At 43.7% G+C, this 24,212-nt stretch overlaps 1 protein-coding gene across 1 annotated transcript in view; it reads right to left on the reverse strand.

Moving 5' to 3' along the window:
- Positions 1–24,212, reverse strand: part of LOC140189165 (uncharacterized) — a 315,492-nt gene that overhangs the window by 233,276 nt on the left and 58,004 nt on the right. The gene's annotated exons all lie outside the window — the stretch shown is intronic.

Here is a 24,212-nt window from a genome sequence, read left to right on the forward strand (position 1 = left end):
GTTGAGGATGTGATGAAACACATCGATGAGGGGAGAGCAGTAGCTGTAGCGCATATGGATTTCAGCAAGGTATTGGACAAGTTACCCCATGTAAGGCTTATTGAGAAGGTAAGTAGGATCCAAGGGGACATAGCTTGTGGAAAGCATAGACAAGTTGCAGAGGATATTTACAAGGATGTTTCCTGGATTTGGGATTACTCCTTATGAAAGCAGGTGAATCAACTTGGCCTTTTCTCCTTGGAGCGATGGAGGATGAGAGGTGACCTGCTAGAGGTGAATAAGATGTTGAGAGGCATTGATTGTGCGGATAGTCAGAGGCTTTTTCCCAGGGCCAAAGTGGCTGACCTGAGAGGGAACAGTTTTAATGTGCTTGGAAGTAGGTACAGAAGAGACGTCGGGGTAAGTATTTTTGCACAGAGAGTGGTGAGAGCGTTGAAAGGGCTGCCTGCAATGGTGGTGGAGGCAGTTACAATGGGGTATTTTAAGAGACTCCTGGATAGGTACATGGAGCTTAGATAATTTCTATAGTAAGGACATGTGAGGCACAGCTTTGTAGGCCGAAGGGTCTGTATTGTGCTGTAGGCTTTTTAACTTCTTTCTATCAGGTGCAGTAGTGCACCCATTCCCCCCGCCCCCACCACTTGCAAGACGGTGATGTAGCCTGTCAGAATGTTCTCCACGGTACATCTATAGAAGTGTTTGAGTGTATTTGTTGACATACCAAATCTCCTCAAATTTCTAATAAAGTATAGCTGCTGTCTTGACTGCTTTATAACTGCACCGATATGTTGGGACGAGGTTAGATCCTCAGAGATCTTGACATCCATGAACTTGAATCTGCTCACGCTCTTAACTTCTGATACCTCTGTGAGGATTGGTATGTGTTCCTTCATCTCTTTCTGAAGTAGCATCCACAATCAGCTCTTTTGTCCTACTGACATTGAGTGCCACGTTGTGCAGTGAAACTACTTCACTAGTTGGCATTCCTTATACCTGTATGCCCTCTCGTTACCACCTGAGATTCTACCAAACATGGTTGTACCATCAACAAATTTATAGATGGTATTTGAGCTATGCCACGTCACACAGTCATTGGTATAGAGAGAGTAGAGCAGTGGGTTAAGCACACACCCATGAGGTGCACCAGTGTTGATTGTTGGATATGAGGAGATGTTATCACCAATCCGCACAGATTGTGGTCTTCCGGTTAGGGAAATGAGGATCCAATTGCAGAGGGAGGTACAGGGGCCAATGTTCTGCAACTTCTCAATCAGGATTCTGGGAATGATGGTATTAACTGCTGAGCAATAGTCGATGAACAGCATCCTGACATCGATGTTTGTGTTCTCCAGGTGGTCTAAAGCCGTGTGAGGAACCATTGAGATTGTACCTGCCGTTGAACTATGGTGGTGATAGTCAAACTGCAATGGGTCCAGGTCATTGCTGAGGCAGAACTTCAGTCTAGTCATGACCAATTTCTCGAAGTATTTCATCACTGTATATGTTCGTGCTACCAGGCGATAGTCATTAAGGCAGATCACATTATTCTTCTTAGGCTCTGGCATAATTGTTACCTTTTAGACACAACTGGGAACTTCTGCTCATAGCAATGAGAGGTTGAAAATGTCCTTAAATCCTCCCACCAAGTATTTGGCACAGGTTTTCAGAAGCCTTCCAGGCTCTCCATCGGGACCCTCCACCTTGAGCAGGTTTACCCTCTTTAAAAACAGCTTAAAATCGGACTCAGAGACAGAGATCACTGGGTCATCAGGTGCAGCAGGCAACTTCACAGCTGTAGTTATATTCATCTGGTGGTGAAGCTATTAGGTTTCACTTTGTATGAAGTCATGTCTGGCAAACACTGCCAGAGTTGCCATACATCCAATGTCACCTCCAAACTCATTCAAAATTGTTTCTTCGCCCTTGAAATACCTCGCCGCAAACCACACCTGGTTTTCTGATACAGGCCTCGATCTCCATAGTCATAGTCATATTCATACTTCTTTTGAAAACCAGTTTCACCCGGGATCAATAAAGTATGACTATGACTATAGAGATCGCGGCCTGTACCAGAAAACCGGGTATGGTTTGCGGCGGGGTATTTCAAGGGCGAAGAAACAATTTTGAATGAGTTTGGAGGTGACATTGGATGTATGGCAACTCTGGCAGTGTTTGCCAGACACTACTTCATACAAAGTGAAACCTAATAGCTTCACCACCAGATGAACTCGCCCGCTTTGAAAAGGAGAATATAACTACTCCAGAGTTGTATGCCATAGATCTAGCCTTCAGCAGACAACGTACCTCCTGGTTCATCCACGGCTTTTGGTTTGGGAATGTAAGTACATGACTTTACAGTATCAACCCCACATCTTGGCTACTATAAGGAGACCTATTTTGGATGACCAGTTTTTACCCTTGCAATTTCTTAAATCCACCCACAAAGATTCAACATTCTCTGACCCTATGTCGACTCTATCTAAAGATGTAATTCCATCTTTTACTAGAGGAGCCACATCACCGCCTGAGCCACCCTTCCTATATTTTGATACGAAGTATATCATTTGATGTTACACTCTCAACTATGGCCTTCTTTCAGCCATGACTCAGTGATGCCCACAACACCAAACTGACCAATCTCTAATTGTGCCATGAGTTCATTCACAATATACCAAGTGCTACGCACATTTAAATACATCACCTTCAGTCCTGAATTATTTGTCCTTTTAAATGTTGTACCTGCGGTACAATTTAACTCTTCGCTCTGTTTGGATTTCAACCCAATCATTGGCTTGTTCTTCCATACATTCATGTTATACCCATCATCTACTTGTAAACCTGTTGGGTTACACTCAGCTCTGTCATACTGGTTTCCAGTATATGGAACAAATCATGGAACAGCACAGCACAGGAACAGACTGTTTGCCCCATAATATCATGCCAAACCATCTGAAAAGTAACTCAGTAAACCCCCCAAAACTAATCCTTCCCACCGACACAAAGTCCATCGCACCCCATCCTCCTCATATTCATGTACCTATCTCAATGTCCCATAAAAACACCCAATATATTTAACTCTGCCACCATAATTGGCTTCCGGCACTCTCTGAGTTAAAAAAAAAGCATATCCCTCACATCTCATTACCTCTCATCTTCAATCTATTAGACACTGCTACCCTACAATAAAGACACTCCGTGTCTACTCGATCCTTCTCTCCCATAATGCTATAAATCTCTAATCTCCCCTCAGCCTCTGCTACTCCAAAGAAAACTACCAAGTTCGTCAGACCACTTATGTTAGCACATGCCCTGTAAACCAGACAGCATCCTAGTAAACTTCTTCTGCTCCTTCTCCAATGCTCAATTCTCAAAATGGGTGAACTAGAACTATATTCAATAGTTCAGATGTGGCCTCAGTGGAGTCCTTTTACAGCTGAAACATCACTTCTTGATTTGAACTCAGTAACTCAGCTAATAAAAGCAAGCATTTGATAAGCATTCCTAACCACAGATTGACCTGTGTAGTCACTTTCCAGGAGCTGTGAACCTGGACATCAAACCTCTCTGTTCAGCAACACTGCTAAGGTTCTTCTCCTTAACATTTAACTACTCGCTTTTAGTCTACCAAGTTGCAACCCCTCACATTTACCCGTGTTCAGCTTGATCTGCCATTTCTCTGTTCTTATCTGCGAATAATCTATATTACGCTGTATTCTTTGCCAGTCTTCTTCATTATACACAACTGCACCACTATTGGTATAATTCACAAACTAACTAAAGCACCCATCTACATTTTCATTTCCGTCATTTTCATTTCATGGTAAAAATCTTTTTAATTAATTATTATTGAAAATCAATGACAAATACATTAAAGTAATCAAGTGAATATGTCAATATGTACAATAAAAATTAAATTATCAAATAGCTGATTAACAAAGCTAAACGATATATCAAAAATAATAAGAAAAAACAAAATGTTAAAACTTTTTTTGAGAACAAGAAAGCGAAAAAGAACCCCTACTAACTAAAACAAAAAAAAACCCTACTGAAAAAACAAACAAACATTGGGAGCACAACCCTGGAGCTATACACCATACAAGGTTCCATAAAAGAAAAACATCAATCCGCCAACCAAATCCATTTAAACAAGAATCTGAAGGGGGCCATCTTAATTAACTCAAATCAAATCATAGCAGCGTGCAAATGAACCCCATCTTTTCTCAAAGATAAATCGAGGATCAAAAGTTCGACTTCTGATTTTCTCCAAACTAAGCATAACATCACCTGAGAGAACCATTGTATCAAAGTGGGAGCAGAGGCATCTTTCCATTTCAATAAAATAGCCCTTCTGGCCAATAATCTGACAAATGCCGGTCTGATAAAGAAATACCATGAATATATTAGACCATAAGATAAAGGAGCAGAAGTCGGCCATTCGGCCCATCGAGTCTGCTTCACCATTTTATCATGAGCTGATCCATTCTCCCATTTAGTCCCACTCCCGCGCCTTCTCACCATAACCTTTGATGCCATGGCTACTCAGATACCTATCAATCTCTGTCTTAAATACACCCAATGACTTGGCCCGTGGCAACAAATTCCATAGATTCACCACCCCCTGACTGAAAAAAAATTCTTCGCATTTCTGTTCTGAATGGGCGCCATTCAATCCTTAAGTTATGCCCTCTCGTACCAGACTCCCCCATCATGGGAAACAACTTTGCCACATCCACTCTGTCCATGCCTTTCAACATTCGAAATGTTACTATGAGGTTTCCCCTCATTCTTCTAAACTCCAAGGAATACAGTCCAAGAGCAGACAAACGCTGTTCATATGTCCCTGCCACGTGCTAGCGAGGGCAAGAATAGTCGGATCAGGCAGTTGAATGCGTGGTTGAGAGACTGGTGTAGGGGACAGGGCTTCAGATTCTTGGTTAATTGGGATCTCTTCTGGGGGAAGTATGACCTGTTCAAAAAGGACAGGTTACACCTGAACCCGAAGGGGACCAATATCCTGGCGGGAAAGTTAAATAGAGCTGTTAGGGAGGGTTTAAACTAATTTGACAGGGGATGGAAACCGGAATGATAGAACGGAGGAAGGGGAAAACAGAAATAAATCTAAGATAGTGAGCAGTAAAGATGTGAGGAAAGACGGGCAGGTGATGGGGCAAATTTGTAGCCATTGGGATGAGTTGCAGTGCAATAAAGTTGCAGTGAAATCAAAGCGAAAAGTATCAAATACTGGTCTTAAGGTGTTGTACTTAAATGCACACAGCATAAGGAATAAGGTGGATGATCTTGTTGTACAGTTACAGATTGGTAGGTATGATATTGTGGCCATCACTGAGACCTGGCTAAAGTATGCATGTCTCTGGGAGCTGAACGTCCAAGGATACACGGTGTATCGGAAGGATAGGAAGGTAGGCAGAAGGGGAGGTATGGCTTTATTGGTAAGAAATGATATTAAATCATTAGAAAGAGGTGATATAGGATCGGAAGGTGCAGAATCTTTATGGGTTGAGCTAAGAAATAGCAGGGGTAAAGGGACCCTGATGGCAGTTATCTATAGGCCTCCAAACAACTGCAGTGATGTGGACTACAAATTACAACTGAAAATAGAAAAGGCTTGTCAGAAGGGCAGTGTTATGATAATTGTGGGGGATTTTAACATGCGAGTAGATTGGGAAAATTAGGTCAGCACTGGATCTCAAGAGAGAGAATTTGTAGAATGTCTGCGAGATGGCTTTTTAGAACAGCTTGTTGTTGAGCCCACTAGGGGATCGGCTGTACTGGATTGGGTATTGTGTAATGAACCGGAGGGGATTAGAGAGATTGAGGTCAAGGAATCCTTAGGAGACACTGATCATAACATGATTGAGTTGACTGTGAAATTAGAAAAAGAGAAGCCGAAATCTGATGTGTCGGTATTTCAGTGGAGTAAAGGAAATTACAGTGGCATGAGAGAGGAACTGGCCAAAGTTGACTGGAAATGGACACTGGCGGGAAAGACAGCAGAGCAGCAGTGGCTGGAGTTTATGCGAGAAATGAGGAATGTGCAAGACAGGTATATTCCAAAAAAGAAGAAATTTTTGAGTAGAAAAAGGATGCAACCGTGGTTGACAAGAGAAGTCAAAGCTAAAGTTAAAGCAAAGGAGAGTGCATACAAGGAAGCAAAAATTAGTGGGAAAACAGAGGATCAGGAAGTTTTTAAACCTTACAAAAGGAAACCAAGAAGGTCATTAAGAGAGAAAAGATTAACTATGAAAGGAAGCTAGCAAATAATATCAAAAAGGATACTAAAAGCTTTTTCAAGTATATAGAGAGTAAAAGACAGGTGAGAGTAGATATAGAACTGATAGAAAATGATGCTGGAGAAATTGTAATGGGAGATAAGGAGATGGCAGAGGAACTGAACGAGTATTTTGCATCAGTCTTCACTGAGGAAGACATCAGCAGTATACAGGACACTCACTGAAAAACCATTGAGGATACAGTTGAAGATGTTTGAGAGCAAGGGACAGATGTGAGGAATTCCTTCAGAGAAGTCCTGTCCCTGGAGTGATTGATGGTAAGAAACAGCATTGTTTTCCATTGTGCGTGAGATGAGCGCCACCACTGGAGTGTCTTTCCTGTGCTTCCCGGTGAATGTACTTTTGCCTGTGGGAGGCTGGTCAGAGAGAGATGTCATCACTGACTGTGAAATGATAATGAAAAGACATGGAATGAAAGTGAATTGTTAGGAGATGACGACGATACCTCTGCCGGGCTGGATTCAGGAAGTTAACAGATCGACAGGTGAGTGAACAGGGGATGCAAATTTGTTTCACAAACACAATACTCCAGGTATGCCTAAACTAACCTATTGCATAATTGCTCAGTATCTCCCCATCGATCAGTTCTTAAATTCTATTCCCAGCTCCCTGCCGTCTGTGAACTTGGAGTGTCTAAATGTAGTTAACTTGGCCAGGTGACATGTGGATTATGAGCAGCTGTTTCAAAACTCCGATCTGGCCCAAGAGTAAATGTCTGCCACATAGCAGAGAAGAAACTCCCCTGGTCTGTTTCCAGTCAGTCAAAAGATTGTTAATCCATGTCAGCAAAATGCACCACGAAATTATGTCCTTTAATTTTAGAATGGAAAGGAATATATGAAATTACTTACTCTGCACATACAATATATCTATTGTCATGTACCCTGTGAAGGGTTAAAGAACCAGCAGAAATGGAAAACACTTTGGAATCCAGTATTGCAAATAACTAATGGTATATATTAGTTACTAAGTAATTCAGTAATATACGTGTAGATAAATCAAACAGGTTAGCAGTGATTATATATATATAAGTAAATGTGGAAATATATGAAAAGCAAGCTTCATCAAGTCTAGGGGTAAATAGATAGTCTTACAAGGAGAGTAAAGTTCAGTTCAGTTCGTGGTATTGAGTTGAGTAGTGATGGAGCGAGAGAGAGGGAGAAGTCTGAGTCTTCAGGTGAGCTGACGCCGTAAGTCTTCCTGTTGTCCTCGGAAATCCTTTAGAAGTCACCGACTACGACCACAACAGACTCAGATCATTCTTCTGTGGTGGAATTGTCAACCCAGCAAGGGTGGTACACGAATAACTCCCCACCGGTCACACCCTTTTTGCACTGCTAGAGCCACTGATCGATCCGCCTGATCAATCCTCCAAACCCCAACTTTTCTGTGGGCACAACAAAGCTCATTCTGTGTCCAAAACCATGTGTCTGTAGGTCTAACATCTGACCTTCTATTTATCTCACCACGCTGAATACCAACTGTCCATAGAGCAGCTCCTCCCTTCTCTCTCTGTAAGAACATGGATGCTGCTAGTGTCCTTGTAGAAAGTATAAACAAACTGTGAGCAGTCCTTGCCTCTCTCTCTCTTTCTTTCTCTCTCTTTCTAACAAAGTGTCTTTGTTCCACAACTCACACACACACACACACTCTCTCTCTCTTTCTCTATCTCTTCCCACCCCCCCCCCACACACAATTCGCAGGGATACTTCAGCACCCCAACACATCCCCTTCCTTTTAGAAAAAAAATGATGCAGGCAAAACTTTACTTTAACTGAAAATTATAAAGTTTGAAACATGTATAATCATCAGATAACAGAGCAAAAACGTGTACAATTTCTAACTTAACATCTAGATAAACTATCAGCTATAATGTTGTCAGTACCTTTCACATGTTTGATTGTCAGGTCATATTCTTGCAATATCAGAGTCCAATTTAATAACCTTCTATCCCTATCCTTCATCTTAGTTAGAAACACCAACGGATTGTGATCCGTGTAAACCACAAGTGGTCTCTGGGCTGGACAAACATCGTCTTCAAAATGCCAGAATAAGTGCTAGCAATTCCTTTTCAACAGTTGAATAATTTTCCTAATGCACATTAAATTTCTTTGAGAAATAAGCTACTTGGTGTTCAACGTCATCCACACCTTTCTGTAACAATACTGCCCCAGCAGCTTCGTCATTAGTGTCTGTTGCTATAGAGAATGGTTTTGAAAAATCAGATGCTTTGAGCAGAGGATGATAACACAGGATGGCTTTCAGATGTTCAAATTCCTCTTGGCAAAGATGACTCCATACAAATCTTTCACTCTTCCCAAGTAATTTCGTTAGGGGCAGAATGATGTCAGCAACGTTCTTACAAAACTTACGATAATACCCAACCATTCCTAAAAAACATTCTCAAAGCTTTCTTGCCAGTTGGAACGGGAACCTCAGCAATAGCTTGAACCTTGGCCTGTACAGGAGCCAGTTGGCCTTGGCCTACTGCATAACCCAGATATGTAACTGTGGCATGACCAAACTCACTTTTAGCGAGGTTCACAGTAAGATGAGCCTTGTACAACCTTTCAAACAGTTTTTCTACTGTTGCAATATGCTCTTCCCACGTGTCATTCCCTACAACTAGATCATCAATATAAGCCTCTGTGTTTTCCAGAGAACATTGTCAACGTTTTAGATCACATGCTAAATCTGCACAAACTGACATAGTATAGGCTGTAAATGCTGGGAAATATTTCCATGATGTCAACAAAATCCACTCCTCGGGGCCTCGACGATAAGACAATCCGATCCAATGTTGGGGAAATTACAGTCAGACACTACTCTGTTGTTTTCACTACTTTCCAGAACCTGCCTACATTTCTGTTCCTCTTTCTGCTGCTGGCATCTCAAAAATCTTTGGAAATTGAAGCACACATCAGTTACGGTTCTCCTTCACCAACTCTCTGTTACATCCTGAGAGATGTCCAGTGGGATTGGGGGATAGATACTGTCCATGAATTGAAGTCCATTATCACGGTTGTACAGCTCTCTGTCCTTGAAATGCTGTGGTTGTCCGAGTGTTTAACGGTTGTTAAACAAATGTTGTTGCGATCTTTGTTCTTAAAGTACGGTGCCGGCAGTTTAAACATCATATTTAACTGCATGTGGTCTGGGTCTCCCAATGTACTAAATTCCCCCAAAGGACTTACCCATCAAAATGATTTGAGATCCAACAGCACTTCCTGTTTAGTATCAACACGCTGGAGAATATCACCATATAGCCTTTCTCATCACACTTTCCTCCTTGTCCTTTTCCTTAGTGATCACCAATATTCATTTTCTACCTCGCATGCTAACTCTGTCTCGGGGCATAAACTCCCACCTTTGTCCTCGGGTAGTCCTGTCCTCTCCCACTACACTGTTGTTTTCTGTGTATGCATACGATGCCTTGGGATTCTCATTGATCCTCCTGAATGAGGGCATTTCCTGGTAAATCTTCACTCTCCTGATTCACTGTGTGACTTGTTTCTTGCTTCCTGTATGTTCCTCCAAGATCCTGTCTAATTTCATCTTCCTCGTCCTTACATATGACTCCTCTTACGTTTTTAAACAAATACAATATTTCTCATCACCCTAAGTTCCTGACCATCCCTGTCCTTCTCTACCCTCCTCATAGGAACAGGGAACTACTAAATTCTGACCGGCAGGGCTGTATGTGACTCTCACAGTATCAGACATCAGCTGACATCAGCTCCATCCAGTAACAACCAGTAACATCAGCTCCCAGAAAACTCTCTATGACACCTGCCCAATTCTTCCACAAATTTATAATCATCGACTTGCAGGTGAAAAAAAAAATTCTTATCAATAATCATCTGAAACCCTCCAGAATTAAGATCCATATATCTTTCCCAATTAAACTCCAATCGTCTTGCTAGGTTAATTTCCCAATACCATACCAAGTATGTCTCCCTCCCTGGTGGACCGTCTACATACTGTTACTGGAAACATCCGTGAACACACCACACAAATAATGCCCCATCGGCTCAATGCTACTTACGGACCGGTAGGTCTGGATCCCAAAACTCCCTCCACATGCCTCATGATAAAAATCGTCAGAGTGGCTTCAGCAAGCTTCCCTGTGAGAATATTACTTCCCCTTCACTGTAACCAATCCCTGTTACACCAGTCCCACTTATCCAGGAAGAGAGCCCAATGATCTGTGTTCCTGATGCCCTCCCTCCTGCACCGAATTGTTAGCCACACATTTAAGTGTATCAACTTACCATATCTTACCTCGCAAGCATGTGACACCAGAAATAATCCTGAAATCACCAGCCGAGAGTTACTATTTCCTAACTTTCTGTCCTACTCCTTAAATTCTTTTTGCAGGACCTTGTCTCTCTGTTAGTTCTAATAAGGAACATGACCTCTGGCTGTTCATCCTGCCCCTTCAAAATGGTCCTTACCTTCTCAGAGACATCCTTGGCCATGGTATGATTGGGGTAACGCATCATCCTGCAATCTCACTCATGTACACACATACTCCTGTCTGTGCCCCAGCTATAGTGTTCACTGCATGTGATTCATATCTTTCCATCCCCGTGTACTTTTGTGCTTTCTGTTTGTAATGAACATTGTTTGAAAATTCTTTCATTATATTCTTCTCTGGTTCAGCTCAGTCAATTTACTTATGCATTCGCAAACAAAGGAGACACGTGTTGAAACCAACCATTTGTTAGAACTCGTACGATTTTAATATCGAACAAAAAAACTAATGTCTACAGTAGTAGATGCACATAATTCAAAATAATACTAATCATCCACAAACAAGTCGATCTCTGTGAAAGAGTGGAACCACAGCAGATCCGGCAATGTCACACAGCCGGTTCCTTTGCTTCTTTCCTTCCTTCCTCCCTTCCTCCCTCTCCCTCTCCCTCACGATGTCTCTGTCGCTTTACTATCTTGCTCCCTCTCTCATTCTATTCTCTCTGTCTCTCCACACGCCCATTCCCTCGCGCTCACTCTCGCGACATCTTCCTCGTGTCCTCTCCCTCGCGGGCTCTCCCTCACGTGCTCTCCTTTGCGCTCTCTGCCTCCCGCCAACTCCCTCGTGCGCTCTCCCCCTCGCGATGTCCCCTTCTGTCGCTCTCTCTCGCGCTCACCATCGCCCGCACGCTCTCCCCCAGGCTCTCTCCATCACTCTCACTCTAACGTCATCTCCATGGCATCCTCTCCGTCGCGCCCTCTCCCTCACGTGCTCTCCCGCGCGCCCTTTCCTCGCGATGTCTCACTCGCTCTCTCCTTCGCGCCCTCAGCCCCGCGCTCACTTTCTCTGTCTCTCCATCTCTCACAGAGAGACAAGTGAACGGATCGGTTCTCTGTCTTCAATTGTAAAACAGGAGCATTCTCCTACAGGAAGATAGTTCAAGTTGGCAGTGAGAGGGAGAACCTACAGGTAGAGATGGAGGAGAAAAGGAAGGTGAAGGAAAGGACGGGTTTTGACGGGAGCAGGAGTGGTTGATGGAGACGAAAATAAACCCCAAGATCAGGCAGTTTTGTCAGAACCGGGAAGCAGGGAAAACAGGTTCTCCTCAAGCTTCAATTTAACAGGGCGAGAGGTGAGGCGCAAAAGGGATTTCTCTGGGATGGTGAAGTCAGTGATGCCGTCGGGCTCAGCTGTAAACAGTTGTTTTGTAACTCTAAAGCAACACACACAAAATGGAAAAGATTAAGCAGTTGACAGGATTCTGGTGAACGGTCTCGGCAAGAAAAGTCGACAATTTACTCTTTTCGTAAATGCTGCCTGGCCTGCTGAGTTCCTTCAGCATCTTGTGTGAGGAAAATAGTAAACAGTCGACGTTTCCAGTCGAGACCTTTCATCAGGATGTGATTTTGTGTGAGTTGTTTTGTATTTCGAGCGAATGCAGATTTTCTCGTGTTTGTTTTGTTACTCTGTTCATCACATTGTTTCCATTTAGCCACAAGTGGGGGGATAGAATAGGGAGCATGAAGGCAGCTGAATTGTAAAACTTTGCAGCATTTATTTCTAACGTTTCATGAGTTTCAAAATCAGATTCAGCGGGTATTTCACCGCATTCTTCAGTTCCTCTCGGAATTTGCTCTGAGTCAGGGCGTAAATACACGTGTTGGTGCAGGAACTGAGAACCTGCAGCATTCCCGATGTGTGTTCTGTGATGTAACCGGGATCCGTGACAGAATAAACAAAACTCATTGAAATCCGTTGATAGATAGAAAATGCCACCAGTGTTCCCCACAACAATATGAAACTACCGGTTATGCTGAAGAGCAAAACGATGGATTTGCGTCGGTTCTCCATCTCCCGGTCCTTGTCATTCTCTCCACTCTTTTGTCCCCGGAGCCTCCTGCGGGCTCGACTGGCCGCTAGAATCCGCCTGACAGTCAGAATATTGAACAGCAACATCAGAAAGAATGGGACACAAGGGACTAAAATGCGGTGAAACACCTCAAATGTCGCCCATGAGGGAGAGTTTTTGTAGCTCGGTGTAGTAACACAATCCCAGGGAACACCGTTAATTGTTTCTCCAGACTCATATACAAAGCACCAGGGGACAGTCTCCAAACAGGCCAGCACACTCACTGTCCCGATAACCACAGCCGCCGTTCTCTCGGTGCAATATTTTGTTTTCAGCTTCTCACAGCAAATAGCCACAAATCGATCGATGGTGAAAGCGACAGTCAGCCAGACTGAGGCCGCAGTGCTCGCAAAAACCAATCATAGACCAAGTCTGCACACAGGAGTGATGGACAGGAATGATCGGGGAAAATAAATCTCAGCAGTCCCCCTCAGCAGCGGATCGGAGATAACGACCAGGAGATCGGCCGCTGCCATTCCCACCAGGTAGCGAGTGACACATTTGGAGAGACCGCACTTTCCCCGGGACAGGATCACAATCGCCACCAAGTTCGCTGGAAGAGAGACAGGGAACAGCAAGTTGAGAAAATACTGAGCAGAAGCCGATGCTGCAGTTTGAGGGGATCCTGTAATATTTCCACTTTATTGTTACATTTAGCGGTGGGAGAGTCGAGAGAGGGCGCAGAGCGGCGGGACAGAGAATGAGTTTACACAGTAAAATAAATTCAATATCATCTGAATACGGATTTCTTATTGATGAGCGGAATGTGAAGTGGCAGTACAAAATCTAAAACTGGGTATCTACCTCCTGAGAGTCAATACTGGGTCTCGTCTGGATGAAATGAATAAATCCGGACGCTGATGGCGGGATTCTTCCACCAGACAATCATTAACTTCCATGGCGATCCCTGTCAGCGACAGAACGGCCGAAGGACGGAACAACAACAGGAAATGCTGGAAACACTGATGCAGGTAAAACAGAACATGTGGAAAAACAGTTAACGTATCTCTCCTCAGAACTGTTCTCAGAGAGACCCCTGACACGAGTATTAACTGGTTTCTCTTTCCATACAAGCTGCTTGGGGCTAAGTATTTCGAGCATTCCCCGAGTTTGTTCCTTGTTCCAGCATTTACCACCTCACTGACTTTACAACAGAACATTGACTGATTCCAACAGATACAGCGAGTTCTGGCAAATCCTCAGACAGGCATGACGCCTCCCGTTGATTCCATCACAGGGAAGCAGGGGAGAGGAATTCAACGTCCAGCAGCAAACTCGGTGCCGTAGTCAGATGTCTGTCAGATAGAGATAAGATGGAAAACGTTTCACTCTGAAGCACGAGGTCGGCTGTGTTAATTGACTCTGCAATGAGTTCAGTCTGTTTTCCATCAGCTGTTCACATTCAGTCATACCGCAGACATTTATTTAAAATCGACAATAGATTCGATCTACAACACGAAAGTCCGCACATTTGCTGAATTGTTACTACCAATCATTTGTTTGAGTGTTGCTCATAACTCAGAAATCCGCTGACATACAAATGCAGACGATCAATTAGTATAATCTCCGCGGGATCTATAAACACAACATTTGCAGATGCAGTGCAGCTGCTGCAAGACCAAACACACAGAGACGGAACATCCCATTATTGATCACAAACCGCTGGAAGAACACTGTCTGACAAGTTCAGTTCCACCCATGTTGGCGGATTCGGTAAATTCCTGCCTCGGTTTGTTTCTAGATCCAAATTCCAGCATCTGTCGTCCCGGTGTTTCTACTCTCTTTAAGAAAAGCGGAATACCGGGACGAGAATGTGAGCGTTTAAGCCGGCGGCAGAAGCAATCACAACATTGGAATTAAACTTCAACATCGCCCACGGCAGCTGACACTGCGGATTACCGGGAATTCCAAAGGCTGAAATAAAAGGATAGTAAACGTCTTCTATCCGCCAGATGACTGGATACACCATTTCAGTGAGAATCTGTGATTTCTGTTGCTCCTGCATTCACAGCTCCGGCAGACAGCTGATGCATTCAAAGCGGCCCTGATTTATACAGAGGATGTGTCTCCAGAGATACGATTATACACCTCACTAACTTGCTCAGTTACAGTTGCTTGAACAAACACTTTCATTCAAAACCTTTGTCTCTATTGTAAATATTCGGGCGATTAGAGACAAATACATGAAAATTCTTTGGCATTACCTCAGCAGAGTCTCTGGTGAAAATAGGCCGGTTGATTTAATTACAAAGTCTGAGTTTTGTCACGGACCAGCGACATTTGCAGATTTCGTCTTTTTGTTGGCTAATTACTGATTTCTGAACGGACACCAGCGACACAGACCGATCTCTACTTCCGTCCCTACAGTTTCCCATTTTGTAAATGTTGTTTAGTACTTCAGCTTTTTCCTGATCTCTCTCTCTCTCAGCCCCCCCACACACTCACACACACACACACACACACACACACACACACACACACACACAGACACACACACACACGCACACACACACACCGAGAGAGAGAGAATTGTACACTTGTATTTCTATGTTATATCAAATGTCCTGTTGAACATACTGGACAGGAAAATGGAGGAATTTAAGGTGGGGAGTTGAATGGAAGGCAGGGTTTGTGGGTCCGCACAACATTGTGGGCCGAATGGCCTGTACTGTGCTGTACTATTCTACACTTCTATGCTCTATGCTTACTATAAATTGCAAATTGCACATTTAAACAAAGACTTAACTAGAGATTTTTACTCCTTGTGTATATGAAGGATGTAAGTTATAAAGTCAATTCAATTCAAAACCCACAACCACAGATTCGAACAAAGGTATAATAGTGAGACGGCGATTAGGATGGAAGTGGTCAAATGAGCACATTGCTAATGTACAATCAGGAGAAAATATGCAGATGTTGGAAATCCAAGTCAACACAAGAAATTCTGCTGAGTTCCTCCAGCATTTTGTGTGTGATATTGCTGAAGTCACAGTCTTTAATGGGCATCTCAAATCTGTCAAATGTCAAAAGAAATTGAGAAGAAACATTTCAATCTGCAAAGGAATTGGCAAACTGTTTAAATAAAAAAAAGTACTCGAAACAGGGAGATGAATAGATGCAGGATGACTGAAAGTGAAGGAGAAAAAAGGCAATCGTGAGATAACATGTTAGCTGAGAGAGAGAGAGAGAGACAGAGACAGAGACAGAGAGAGAGAAAGGGAGAGAGAGAGAGACAGAGAGAGAGACTGAGATTGAGAGAGAGAGACAGAGAGGGAGAGAGAGAGACAGAGAGAGAGGGAGAGGGAGAGAGAGAGGGAGAGAGAGACAGAGTGAGAGAGTCAGAGAGAGGGAGAGAGAGACAGAGAGAGGGAGAGAGTGAGAGAGGGAGACAGAGAGAGGGAGAGAGACAGAGAGAGAGACAGAGAGGGAGACAAAGACGGAGAGAGAGAGACAGAAAGAGAGAGGGAGGGAGAGAGAGACAGAGAGAAAGAGACAGAGAGAGAGAGAGAGAGAGAGAGAGACAGAGAGAGAAACACAGAGAGAGACAGAGCGAGAGGGAGAGGGAGAGAGAGAGAGAGGGAGAGAGACAGAGAGAGAGATAGTGAGAAAGAGTGAGAGACAGAGAGAGGGAGAGAGAGAGAGGGAGAGAGACAGAGAGATAGAGAAAGAGAGAGAGGGAGAGAGAGAGAGGGAGAGAGAGATACAGAGAGAGAGAGACAGTGAGAGAGTCAGAGAGAGGGAGAGAGAGAGGAAGAGAGAGACAGAGGGAGAGAGAGACAGAGAGAGAGGGAGGGAGAGAGAGAGAGACAGAGAGGGGGAGAGAGAGAGAGGCAGAGAGAGGGAGAGGGAGAAAGAGGGATAGAGAGAGAGGGAGAGACAGACAATTAGGCAGATGTTTCTCCTGTATCTGCCAGTCTCTGCTACAGAGTGAGGGTGTAGGAGTCAATCTCTGCTGGTCAGTTTTGGGTGCCTTGTGTAAATGTCTGCTTGATTCTCCAGCGGTCAGTCTCTGGTACAGTGTGAGAGTGTGGGGTTGATTCTGTACCTGTCAGTCTCTGGTACAGAGTGAGAGTGCGAGGTTCATTCTGTACCTGTCAGTCGATGGTACAGTGTGAGATTTGTGGTTAACACTGCATCTTTTAATCTCTCATCTAGTGTAACATTACAACATTTCTTTCAGATTTATTCTTGCAGTTGAATTTTTTGATTAAGTCTATTTTTCATTTTAATCAATACCACAGGGACGATGCCACTGGTTACATTGAACTAATATTCAGGTACTTTGCAGCAGAGCATCTGGAGCAACAAGACTAGACCATTGATTCAAACACTCTTCTGTAATAAATATATAACTTTCCTCGAGTCTCGGTGTGGGATGGTTTGAGTGGTGTGTACTCTGTAGTGACATTTGGGCTGATGGAATTGAGAATGATTTTGACTGTAGATTTGTAACCTGTGTGTGCACAGTGATCAGTAATGAGACCTCTGTTTGATCAGATTAAAACACACATGGGTGATCAGATCGCTGATGACATGAATATTGGTGCAATTGTGGGTGGTGAGGAAGGTTGTCAAATGGACAGAACTGGATGTAGTTCAGTTGGAATCATGGATGGAGAAACGGGGGACAGAGTTTAATCTGGGCAAGTGTGACGAGTTTACATTCCAATGTTGGAGGAATGTGCACAGTAAATGACAGCACCCTTGGGAGCAGTGATATATCTTGATGTGTCTGTCCATATCATCCTGCAAGAGGTATTGAAAGGAAATGGAGATGTGCGGTAACCTTGTCTTCATCAGTCATGGTGTTGTGTACAAACCATAGGATGACGTGTTACAGCTGGACAAACCCTTGGTTAGGTCACGTTTCGAGCCGTGGGTGCAGTTCTGTTTGCTACATCACAGAAAGGACGTGGGGACTGTGGAAAGGGCGCAGAAGAGATTTCCCAGTGTGCTGTCTGGATTAGTATAGGGAAAGTTGGATAACACTTGGATTGTTTTTTTTTAATTTTATTTATAAACACAGAGCAAAATAAACCCTTTGAGCTACACTGCCCAGCAAACCCTGGTAACCCAATTTAACCCTAATCTATTCACAAGATAGTTTACAACCACGAGTTAGCCTTCCCGCTACATTGTTGGACAGTGGGGAAAAAAGAGGAGAATCTGAATAAAACTGACGCAATCCACAGGAAGAACATACAGAGACTCTTTAAAGAAGGTGCTGGGGCTGAATTCTGACTCCGATGCCCCGAGCTGTAACAGCATCATGCAAATCCCTACATGGTCATGGCGCCCCAGAGTGCAGTCTCACCTGACACCAGTGTCAGCAGAGGTATCGTGGGCCGAATGGGCTGTTCCTAATCCTGTTTGCAGCTATAAGTAGTAGAGAGAACATGACATTTTATTGATGGGGAACAGAATACAAATGTCGGGAGCTTATGCTTCCCTTATAGAAACATTGAAACATAGACAACCTACAGCATAATACAGGACCTTCGGTGCACAATTCTGTGCCACACATGTACTTCAGAAATTACTTAGCGTTACCCAAGCCCTCTAGTTTTCTGAGCTCCCTGAACCTATCCAAAAGTCTCTTAAAAGACATTATTGTAAACTCCCCCCAACACCGTCACGGGCAGCCCATTCCATGCACTCACCACTCTCTGCATAAAAAAACTTACCCCTGACATCTCCTCTGTACCTACTTCCAGGCACCTTAAAACTGTGCCCTCTCGTGCTAGCCATTTCAGCCCTGGCAAACAGCCTCTGACTATTCACATGATCAATGTCTCTCATCATCTTATACACCATATATAGGGTGGGGGAGCCCATTTATATATTATTCAGGGAAGAATCTCAATGTGTTGGAATCAGTTCAGGGAATGTTCACTGGACCAATACTGGTAGTGAGCTGGTTGTCTGATGAGGAAAGTCTGGGCTTGTGTTTTCTGTTCGTACTGTCTCCATGTGCTTATACGACCAGAAGATACAGGGGCAGAAGTAGGCCATTGAGTCTGCTCTGCCATTCGATCATGGGCTGATCCAATTCTTCCAGTCATCTCCACTCCCCTGCCTTCTCCTCATACCCTTTTATGCCCTAGTTAATCAAGAACCTATCTATCTCTGCTTTAAATGCACCCAAAGACTTAGCCTCCACAGGTGCTCGTGGCACCAGATTCCGCAGCTTTACCACCCTCTGACTAAAGTAATTTCTCCGCATGTCCGGTCTTAATGGACAATCCTGAAGTCATGCGTCTTGTCCTGGACCTCACCTACCATGGGAAATAAGTTTTCCATATCTAATCTGTTCAGGCCTTTTAACATTAAGAATGTTTCTATGAGATCCCCATTCATTCTCCTGAACTCCAAGGGATACAGCCGAAGAGCTGCCAGATGTTCCTCATATGGTAAACCTTTCATTCCTGGAATCATTCTCGTGAATATTTTCTAAACCCTCTCCAATGTCAGTATATTCTTTCTAAAATAAGGAGCCCAGAACTGCGCACAAGACTCCAAGTGTGGACTAACGAGTGCCTTATAGAGCATCAACATCACACCCCTGCTCTAATATTCTATACATCTAGAAATGAGTGAAAAAATTGCATTTGCCTTCTTCACCACTGACTGAACCTGGAGGTTAACCTTTTGGGTATCCTGCACAACGCATCGCAAGTCTCTTTGCATCTCTGCATTTTGAATCATCTCCCCATCTAAATAATAGTCTTCTCATTTATTTATTTTACCAAAGCGCATGACTATACACTTTGCAAATTGTATTTCATTTGCCGCTTCTTTGTCCATTCCCCTAAACTATCTAAGTCTCTCTGTAGGCTCTCTGTTTCCTCAACACTACATGCTTCTCCACCTATCTCTGTAGCATCAGCAAATGTTGCCACAAATACATTAATCCCACAGTCCAAATAATTGACATACCTCATAAAAAGCAGCGGTCCCAACATCGACCTCTGTGAACTCCACTGGTAACTGGCAGCCAGCCAGAAAACGATCCCTTTGTTCCCACTCTCTGTTTTATGCCGATAAGCCAGTGCTCCACCCATTGGCAACTAGAACCAGGGACCAGTATTTCATGATTTGAGCAAATGATCAGAAGATTCTTTTCTGAATCTTAATGCACCCTCAGACATTGGAATTGATTAACTGACAGGTTTTTTGCATAATATCCTTGTATGCTTTTAAGGGAAAGAGAGGGGGATAGTTTATAAGGAGGGGGTGAAATGTTCCTGTGGGCAGACAGGAACATGGAGTTTAATGTTGAAACAGGACAGTCGTGACCTTATTAAATGACAGAGCAGGTGGGAGTTGCTGAGTGGGGACCCCTGCTCCTCATTTGGATGTGGGTGTGAGCCTGTGGTGTGCTGACCAGGACTGTACACAGAGATCCAGCCGTGACCCCACTTGTGTCTATACAATTCCAGCAGAGCTCCCTCCCCTGCCATTCTGTATCTTCAGCCAACAAAAGCAAGCCTCTCATCCACCTTTTAAACCCATCGAATGCTCCGTCCTTCTAACCTGAGGAATCATTCCACATGCTCTCCCTCTGACCCTCTATTCTTCTCCATATTCCACAATGTACCGTCTGTCTCCTGGCCTTTTTGGGCTCCCCATCTGCATTACCTCACCTCACGGATTAAATTCCACCTGCCTATCTGTCCAGTCCACTGATACCTTCCTGTAGTCCTCAGCTTTCCCCCGCACTCTCACCCACATGGCCAACTACACTGGACAACAAATATTTTGCTTCCTGATTACTTTTAGGTACGTATATCTTATGGATTTGGACTGCTGATATTGAAAATCACTATGCAATGTCCCTATCACACACCATGTCTTTGAAATTGCCTATATTTTTATATTTCAATTCATAATCCAAGTCAGATTATTTGATGCCAAGATTAAGGGAGGCATTTGTGCTGGTCCACAAATCAAGCAGGCCAGCAATAACAGGCAATTCAAAGAACTTCTATTGGGACCAGAGAAAATCGCATGGAATGCATTCAAGGAAGTTGTTGAAAATGTTCAATATTTTCCCAGGGACCAGGGAAATATTGACCAGCTGTGTTTCACTGTAACTGTTGTACTGGAAATGTGTGTCTGGGTCCTGGGCTCAGTGTGGGACTGAATGTCTCTGCTGTCTGAGACTGTGGAACAAATGAGCTGTCAGTATCTCTGTGCTCAGTAACACACCTTGTGTGTGAGAGATGGAGCCACTGTTCTATTCATTGAGCCTTGCCAAGAGGGAACATTGGCGAACATTGAAGTCTTTCCTGCAGGTAGGAGAAGGAAAGTGAAAGAGGTAAAAGGCAGACACGGTGTGAAGCGACTGGTGCAGCCAGTGCCAGTGTGTGAGGCCACTCACAAGCTGCAGCTCTCAGCTTCTTCTGAGCAGCAGATGGAGGAGGCTCCAAACCAAGGAAGAGACGGACAAACCCCACCACTTCCCGGTATGGATCCGGGAGTGGAACAGAGGGATGGACACAACATTCATTTCCCATGGGATTCACCACTCGGAGCACTCACTGTCCAGCAACAACAGACATTGGGAAGTGGGCTAATGGGAAACCGTCTTCCCATGGTCAGGGGAGAGGAAGCAGCAATTATAGTCAGCAGCAACTTCTTCCCACTCCGCCACACTCGCCGTGGCCCAATCCCAGCGCAGGAATTAATTCTCACTCCACATTCAAGCTACAGGACCTAGGCCTCTGCAACTGGATCCATGACTTCCTAACCGGAATACCACAATCTGTGCGGATTGGAATAACATTTCCACCTCACTGACAATTAACATTGACACTCCACAGAGCTGTGTCCTTATCTCACTGCTCCACTGTCTCTACACCCAGAACTGTGTGACTAGGCATCGCTCAAACAGCATTTATAGATTTGCTGATGATACAACCACTGTTTGCAGAATTTCAGATGGTGACAATAAATCATAAATTAGGGTGAACTACCAGTTAGTGGAGTGTTGCTGCAGCAACAATCTTGCACTCAACGTCAGCAAGATCAAAACGCTGCTTGTGGACTTCAGGAAAGGTGAGATGAAGGAACACAAACCAATCCTCATCAAGGAATCAGAAGTGGAGAGAGTGGACAATTGCAAGTTCCTGGGTGTCAGCATCTCTGAGGATCTAACCCGGATGCAACATATGATGCAGTTATGAAGAAGGCAAGACAGCGGCTATATTTCATTAGGAGTTGGAGGAGATTTGGTTTGTCAAATACACTAAATAAACTTCCAGAAACGTAGAGTGGAGATCATTCTGACTGGCTGCATCTCCATCTGGTATGGGAGGGGGGGAGGCGGGCTTCTGAACGAGATCAAAATAAATAGCAAAAACTTGTAAAACTGGTCAACTCTACCATGGGTCCAGGCTCGGTAGTACACAACATCTTCAAGGAGCGGTGCCTCAGGAAGGCACCGATCATCATTGAGGATCGCCACCACCCAGAACGTGCCCTTTTCACACTGTTACCATCAGGAAGGAGGGAGAGAATGCTGAAGGCACACACTCGGTGATTCAGGAACAGTTTCTTCCCCTCTGACACCCAAATTCTGAATTCTCAATGGGCATTGAACCCAAGAGCACTACCTAACTACTTTTGCTTTTAATTTATGTTTTAATTCTTGTTTAACTACATATTTTAACTTAAATATTGAATACTTAATGTAACAGTTTTTTCTCTATATTTATTTATCATGGATGTCATTGTACTGCTGCTGTAAAGTTAACAAATGTCACGACGTATGCTGGTAATATTAAATCTGATTCTGATTAAGTTGCTAATTGAGTCTGCCTCATCCTCTCCAGCAACAACCTCCATTGCCCTCACTCCAGAATCGATACCATTCGCTCAGCAACACACGCACAATTCTGGAGGAACTCAGCAGGCCGGGCAGCATTAATGTAAAAGAGTACATCTTTGGCATCTTAAGCCAAGATCCTATGCTTATGAGTAAAAATAAAACACATATACTGATTTAGAATAGTCCAAACACCATTCTCCCATTGTTGATAATGCTGTTTGTCCAAGACCTTCCCACATAGGAACTATTACAACCCCTTTTCCACAGAGCCCCATCATCAGCATAGAAAGCCAAACTGAACTCAGGCCCAAGACCATTAAAAAGTAGAATTAACTATCAGATTAAACAATATTAAACTGATAACATTATACTGGGGAGGGAGGAACATTATCTTCTGCAAACTCTGATGACCCACCCTCACTGAAAATGATTCCCCTAAAAAATGATACCCATTTGCAAAACCAACGCCAACACCAAGCTTAATGAGTGTAATAAAAATCCTCGCCCTCCATTGCATGTCATAAAACGATTTCAATGTCCAAAAACACTGCAACTACCGATTCTTTCAGTGTAAAAGGATTCCCAGTAGTACAAGGGCGTTATAGATCTCCCTTTGCGAAACCCACATCGGTAGTGACGAAGTAATTCTCTCTTATCCAAAACAATCATCAGCCTAATTACTATCATTTTCACCATTATTTTACACAACGAGGAAGTGAGACAACAGGCCTGTAGAAACTGGACAGCATCGGATCTCACCCAGGTTTTACAACAGGCTTCACCACAGACCTTTTCCAGTCTCCTGGGAACATTCTTTGCTTCCAGATCTTCTTATAAAACTCAAACAACTTCTTTTAGACTGCCTCAGGCAGATACTGGAGTACAGTATATGATAGTTTCCCATATCCTGTCCTGGTCTATAGTACATGCCTTACTGGTGGCAAATTTCCATTCAGCCAATGTAAAGTCATCATCCATGGCAATCTCAAATGCCTCTTGTTTCTCACAAATCTCCCCACTGTCCACCAAGAGGCTCTCTCTTCTCTTAAAACACTCATCCCCTATATTGTCTAGACTATGTGTGTTTGCAAACGTGTTTCTCAAACACTTTGCCTTTTCGTTGTCCTTTGCATCAAATGTCCGTTCTCCACTAATACTGGAATCTAGTTATAACCTCTGACACCATTCATTTTCTTCAGCATTCTCCACACCACCGTCAGAGGATCATGGGACGGGAAGCCTTGGGAGAAAGAAAGAGGGAGGGGGATTCCCAGAGGATAGGCAAGGAGTATAGTGAGAGGGACAGAAGGAGAAAAAGAGAAAAAGATATAATAATAATAATAATAATAATAATAATAATAATAATAAATAAATAAATAAATAAATAAATAAATAAATAACGGATGGGCGGCCCCATGATCCTCTCATATCCCTTTTGCCAGTCAACTGTCCAGCTCTTGGCTTCATCCCTCCCCCTCCTGTCTTCTCCTATAATTTTGGGTCTCCCCCTCCCCCTGCCACTTTCAAACCTCTTACTATCTCTTCTTTCAGTTAGTCCTGACAAACGGGCTCAGCCCGAAAGGTCGACTGTACCTCTTCCTTTACATGCTGCCTGACCTGCTGCGTTCAGCAGTAATTTATTATGTGGGTTGTATAACTCCGGTCTGTTGGGGATGGCGACATTAATTT

Source organism: Mobula birostris, chromosome 28 (genome assembly GCF_030028105.1).
Source record: "Mobula birostris isolate sMobBir1 chromosome 28, sMobBir1.hap1, whole genome shotgun sequence".
Lineage (NCBI taxonomy): Eukaryota > Metazoa > Chordata > Chondrichthyes > Myliobatiformes > Myliobatidae > Mobula > Mobula birostris.